The sequence below is a fragment of the Ictidomys tridecemlineatus genome, chromosome 2 (genome assembly GCF_052094955.1).
Source record: "Ictidomys tridecemlineatus isolate mIctTri1 chromosome 2, mIctTri1.hap1, whole genome shotgun sequence".
In the NCBI taxonomy this organism is placed as follows: domain Eukaryota; kingdom Metazoa; phylum Chordata; class Mammalia; order Rodentia; family Sciuridae; genus Ictidomys; species Ictidomys tridecemlineatus.
Window position 1 is genome coordinate 17,677,168 of NC_135478.1, and position 6,322 is coordinate 17,683,489.

The window sequence follows — 6,322 nt, forward strand, 5'->3', positions numbered from 1 at the left end:
ATGAGGAAGCCTGATGTCAGTCCCTTTCAGCTCTCATTTCAGCATCTCTGGTGAGCAGCACACTGCCTGGACCACAATCATCTCAGTAAATAGCATTTGAGTGAATGGATGAAAAAAAAAATTGTATACTGCAGAGGTTCCAATTGAGGCCAAAGTTTGTCTTATTCAAGCTCCAACTCCACACTTGTTTTCTAGTCAGGAAGAGAATAACCATTTGGTTCTGTAAACTGCAGCTTCTAGTGTTCACTGGAAACACATCTTACTAGCTCATCACTTGTAAGTTGAAGTCCTTCTTCCCCGAAGTAGAGAGAAACCTCTCAGAGAGAGACACAGAAGTTTTCTGTCCTTCTTTTATAAGTGTGGCCCAGCCTGGATTCTGCTGGAGACTTATTCAGTCAGAAGACAGGGCTTTGATGACATCTCAGCTCTAGGAGGGGCCAAGGGACTGAGGTGGATCAGGAGATGCCTCCTCCTTGCTTCTTTCTTTGTGTGTGGATATGCTGTTTGTGTTGTGCCCCCATCTCCTAGGAAACCTGAAGAACATTCTAGAACAAGTTCTCTGGGAGCTTCCCTCTCTGCTCAAGTTCAAATCCAAGTAATTACAGGCTGTCTGTTGGACACTTGTCAGGGGACCACAGCCAGGTGCCTCCTTTGCCTGGTGTCCAGCACAGAATAGGAGGAGCCCTTCTGGACACTCTGTACTTTCACCTTAATTCAGCCAGCTCGGACTTTTGCACCAGTGTGACTCTATGATGAGCTGCCTATCCAGCACCTGACCTCTGGTGTCACCTTCTTCATGGAGGTTTCCTTAACTCCCCATTTGAGTTTATGTGTCCCTGTTGTATAGAGAGAGACAGAGAAAGTGAAGGTGAAGATGGAGAAGGCTGATTTGATATTAGCCAACTTGATCTTGTTGTTATGTTCAGAATACAAGACTACATGCACTCGGTGGAGCTTAGCATTTTTACTTATTTGGTATTGTTTTTCCTTTCACTTTTCCTTCACCAAATCTGGAAAGCATAAGGTGCTCACTAATTAGAGGTAACCATAGTTACCAAGTTGTCTTCAAATTGTCTTGAAGAGGACTTTTTTTTCCCCCTCTTGGTTTTAATTCTACAAAAGGCATTTTACATGTCAGTCATCCTTATTCTATATTCAGTTTCACTGGATGATTTTCCAAACCAGAAGCATCTTGGGAGTCCTGGTAATGGACACAAAATTAAGACAATAGAAAAGCCACCCATTCTTACAGAAGAACATGATACCATGAATGACTGGGGTTTAAAATTTCAGCACATCTTGAGAAAATATTTCATCAATATTTTAGAGTCCCAACAGAGCCTGCCAAGACTTGGTTGGTAGGTTGAGAAGCCAAGGGTAGGCCCCAACGTCTGAACTGGTGCCTTTCTCAAAGGTAGGTGACAGGGAGTCAACCATAGGGTGAGTCCAAGCAGGCATAGCTGGACTTAATCACTCAGAGTTAAGCCTTGGTCCCGAGTGAGGAGCAGGAGTGAGAGAACCAACATAAAAGGAAGCAGAGAGAGGTGGAGGCAGATCTAGGCAGAGACTTCACAAGGGGCAGAGCACAGTGGAAGAGGTTTCAGGCCAGAGTGCAGAGAAATTAACCTGGACTAGAGGCTGGGAAAGCAGGAAAGAGCTGGCAACATAAAGTTCTGATGAACTAAGAGGCAGATATGCAGCTGAGCCCAAGTGATACCCACCCAGCTTCCCTCTGGAAATATTAGTTTCAATCTCCCCTAAGATAAGGTGGCAAAATAACACAACGTGTGAAGTTGCTCTGTGAGAGAGGGCATGCCAACCGTTGGCCTCCATACTGTTACCCTGCTGAAAAGCAGGCTCATCATTGTGAGATTTTGAGAAGAAGTTGGGATTTTTGGGGGGGAAATTTCTATATTTTAAAAACATGAGCACTCTGGTTCCAGGAAAGATAAGAGGAAGCACAGTTCACACATCTTCCAGCTGATGATAGCTCCAGGAGAGACTACATAGACCAGCTATTTGAAGACAATGGAAGGAAAAGAGCAGCAAGCAGATTGGGGAAGAAGACCAGAAAAAGAAGTACATCAAGCCACTAGTGAGTTTATATTTCACATGCTCTGGTGTCCTCCTGGTTTGAACATAGCAGAGCAGGAGACTGCAAGTGGGCTCCAGGGAGAAGTCCCCGAATTTTGGTTCAAGAAGTGAAATTTAGGACTACTAATGCCCAGAGAGAGAGCATGAATGCTCCTGATTTTCTTCCTTTCTTAGCTTTCTCAACTCTCTAGATAGAGCACATCTGTGGTGGCAGCAGTTAGTAATGGAACTGGCAGAACCAAAATTCTGAGGAAGGGCAAACCTGCTATTTGATCAGAAGGATTGCCATCTCAAGAGGGTGAACTCATTGCTTTTTTTCCTCTATGTTCTCCTACCACTAGGACCTGAACATGGCCCCAAATATGGCAATATGAAGCAGACCAGAGTAACCAGAATCCCAAGTTCCTAAGTGAAGGACCCGAAAGGGAAGCCTCCAAGAACACAAAGCACTGGAGAGGTTAAAGAGGAGGAAAGGGACCTCCATGTGTTTATGAACTCCAAGGTTTCCTATTGTCGCTACTCCACTGCAGCCAGACATGTTTAGATCTGGTCCTAACTAGCACACCAAAGACTTTGAGAACTGAAGTAATGGAGAGATCACCATCCAGTTCCCAGCCTGGCCAATGAGTGATTGATGAAGCCTGAAATGGAGCCAACAAGGAGTATAAACTCTTTGAAAACAACTGACATTGTCTTCAGAGCCCGTAAGGTTGGGTTGGTCCTTGATGCCAGGACCTGACCAGGTGGATAACCTGCTAAAATAAAAATAGCATTTTTTTTTAACAAGATTTAAACAAGCTACAGTCTCATAATATAATTTTCACATTGTCCATAATATAAAATCAAAATTACTTAGCATACAAAAAAAAAACATGAACATTTAAATTGTCCTTGGAAAAGACAGTCAACAGATGCCGGTGATGAAATTTCACAGATGTTAAAATTATCAAAGTCCTTAAAGCAGCTATGATAAAAGTGCTCAAATGAGCAATTGCAACCATTCTTGAAACAAAGTTTAAAATAGAAAATCTCAGCAAAGACATGAGAGATAAAAGTAGAAATCTGAGAATTTAGAAATACAAAGCCAAACAAAGGAAGTCACTGGATGGACTCATTAGCAGAATTGAAACGACAGAGGGAAGAGTCAGTGAATTTGAAGATAAATAGAAATTATCCAATATAAACCATAGAGAGGAAGCAAAGGATATAAAAAATGAACACAGCCTCTCTGACATATGGGAAGAAAAAAAAAGGAGGGGATGTCTAACATTTGTGTCATCAGATCCCAGAGAAAGAGAAATACACACACACACACACACACATATATACTTTTATGTGCATATATATACTTATATATGTACATATAGGCTTGTTTATATATATATATAAAGTATGTGTTTACGACCTAAACAGACCACAAACAGAACAAAAGAAATCTACACCCAGACACACTACAATCAAACCACTGAACACTAAAGATAAAGGAAAATCTTGAAAATAGAGAAAAATGGCATTGTTTTTAGTGGGAAAATGGTTTGAGTGACTCTAGATTTCTCATTGGAAACCATAGAGGTCATAGAAAGGAATACAGGATTTTTAAAAGAGCTAAAGGGGAAAAAAAGTTAGTCTAGAATTCTAAATTTGGCAAAAATATCTTTCAGGAATAAAGGTAAAATAAAGACATTCTCTGGTGAAAGAAAACTAAGAAAATTCACAGGAGCCAACCGTTCTAAAGGGATTAATCATATTCCTCAGACAGAAAGGTATGTCTGGGCTCCGTCCCACAGCTGAACTGGTGGCCCCTAGGCATCAAGAATGGACCACTCATGTATCTCAGGCTACTATTTTCAATTTGCAAGGTAAATGCAGAGATTTGGGATGAGCAAAGTGACCTTCAGAAGCCAATTTTGGAAACATTCCAGCAGGAGTGAAGAGTGGCAGCTCAACTTCCTGACTGGGGAGACTAGTGTCTCTAAAAGGAGTGCTTATTGGAAAACGTCCCATGGTGTTCAGACCCCATAGGTACTCTTAAAAACTGTGAAGACAAAATGGTAGTAGTGTGGTCCAGGCTCCCACTCTGAGGAAGGAATCACCAGAAGCTCTAGACACTGGGCCAGAACCTGGGGATGCGCAGAGCAGATGGAATACTCTGCCGACAGAGGTGGTATTTTCAGGGGGCTTCCTGGCATTAATGAGACAGCCATGGAGGGAACATGGTGGACACTGGGTAGCCACCCAGGTGACAAAACTCAGTGATTATCATAATCATCAGGGGAGAACTGGGGTATTTCTTCAGTAAAGAATTTGGATGAAGAAGTAGTTTGGGGGCCATTCTTATGACTCTGTGTCTCTCTGTAAACTGTCACAACGAGGAGACTATGAGCCATAGTTCTTAGAAGGATGATCTACAAATATTGTAAGAAGTTTGGAGAAGAGGAAGAACAATACTTGCGACCCCAAACTCTGGACACGACCATCTTCATTCTCATATCGTCCCATAAATAGATAAATAATGTGAACAGAGGACTTTACACTTTACATGGGTGTTCTGGAACAATCCGGTTCCAGTATATGGAAACCAGTCCCAAAATACAGTGAGACTAAAGAAAGAGGCAGATCCAGGACTGCACTGGTGCAATTTATTGGAGACCCACTGACAAAAGCATGATCATAGGCCACAGGAAGAAGAGTGGATCTCCATAGTTTGGGTCACAAGGAGGAGTATATATCAGAGGGGAATATTACAGTATTACAGGGTGGAGAGGAGTAAGTGAAGGAAATTGGGGAAGGGATTGAGGAAAGGAAGTGGAAGAGAAGGAAGAAGGAAGGGAGGGGAAGAGGGCAGGGCTTTCTGGTGGGCGTGGGTTCCTCAGATCCTTCTCAAATGGGGCTTGAAGAGCTGTTGGCTTCTGTGAGAGCTGCTCAGCTCAACTGTAGGAGCTCCATGTGATCCCCCTGCCCAGGGCTGAGGAAGATCCGGGATATGCCAGTTCCTGGGTCCCTGTAACAGCATGTGGCTTGGAGGTGAGAGCAGGGACACTGCAGTTAGAAGGTGGCCAGAGGGGGTGCTGTAAGCATTGGGAAGCAGGTCTTTAGGCTCCCTCCCACCCCTTCCCAGGAGGCTCTATCAGATCCCTCAAAGGCTCCAGAAGTATCACTCATGCTGATTCAGCACTTTCTGTGCAGGCACAGTTTCCAAACAAGTCTCCAGCTCTCCTCCAAGTCTCCAGCTCTCCTCCAAGTCGCCAGCTCTCCTCCAAGGCTCTGCATCTCCTCATTGAGGTCTGGAACCACAAGCTGCTTAAATCCTGGCACTGCCACTTGTGGGCAGTGTATGGATCCATCAGTCATTTAGCTTCTTGAAGTTCTGGTTTCCTCTTGGAGAAGCAGGATCATGATCACCTTGGAAGATTGGGACAGTTTCCTGAGCTGATGCCCATGAGTTTCTTTGTTCAGTGTCCAGTACCTAAGAGGAGGCCAGGGATTGTTCTCTCCTTCCCTTTTCCATATTAGGAAAATTTCCAAGGGACTTTGAAGAGGGCAGAGGTGATTACTGGGCATTCTTTCAGTGCTCTTGACAGCTGTCTTTGAGCTACTTACACTAGGTAAGCCCTAGAAAATGGATAGTAATGCAAACAGAAACATAAGGAAAAACTGTCCCCTAAAGACATAAATAATGTCTGTTCTGGGTAACATTCCAAACATGGCATTTTATTGACCTATCGTCATGAACCCGTTTTTTTGTTTGTTTGTTTGTTTTTTGAAGGGCATTCCGTATGCACCTTTTCTTTCTTTTTAAAATATGGTTTTAGTTGTAGATTGTCACAATGTCTTTATTTTCATGTGGTGCTGAGGATTGAACACAGGGCCTCTCGTGTGCGAGGCCAGTGCTCTACCACTGAGCTACAACCCCAGCCCATCCGTTTTGAGTATATTAGCAAATCATTTCCCCATCCTGACTACCTGTGTGTGTCTGTCCTTGAGTTCTCCTTTTGAAATGGTGGTGACATCTTACTAGTTCCTTTATTAATGGAAGCTTTGACATGTGTGGATTTTAAATTTATATGAGCCATGACTTTACCTTTGAAAATGTAACGCCTACTTCCTTAATGATTCACAAATCAGTAATTCAGATAAGACCTTCTTCATCCCTTCTCCACTGATTTTATAATAAATTCCAAGTTCCTCATCATGCCCTCCATAAAACACAAACAATACACATCCACAC

The 6,322-nt window shown here is 43.0% G+C and overlaps 1 long non-coding RNA gene across 1 annotated transcript; it reads left to right on the plus strand.

Moving 5' to 3' along the window:
- The first annotated feature begins 252 nt into the window (after nt 1–252).
- Nucleotides 253–5,911, plus strand: LOC144375020 (uncharacterized). Its single transcript, XR_013434283.1, has 2 exons — nt 253–2,095; nt 2,436–5,911. It is a non-coding gene; the product is annotated as an uncharacterized LOC144375020 (long non-coding RNA).
- The last annotated feature ends 411 nt before the right edge of the window (nt 5,912–6,322 follow it).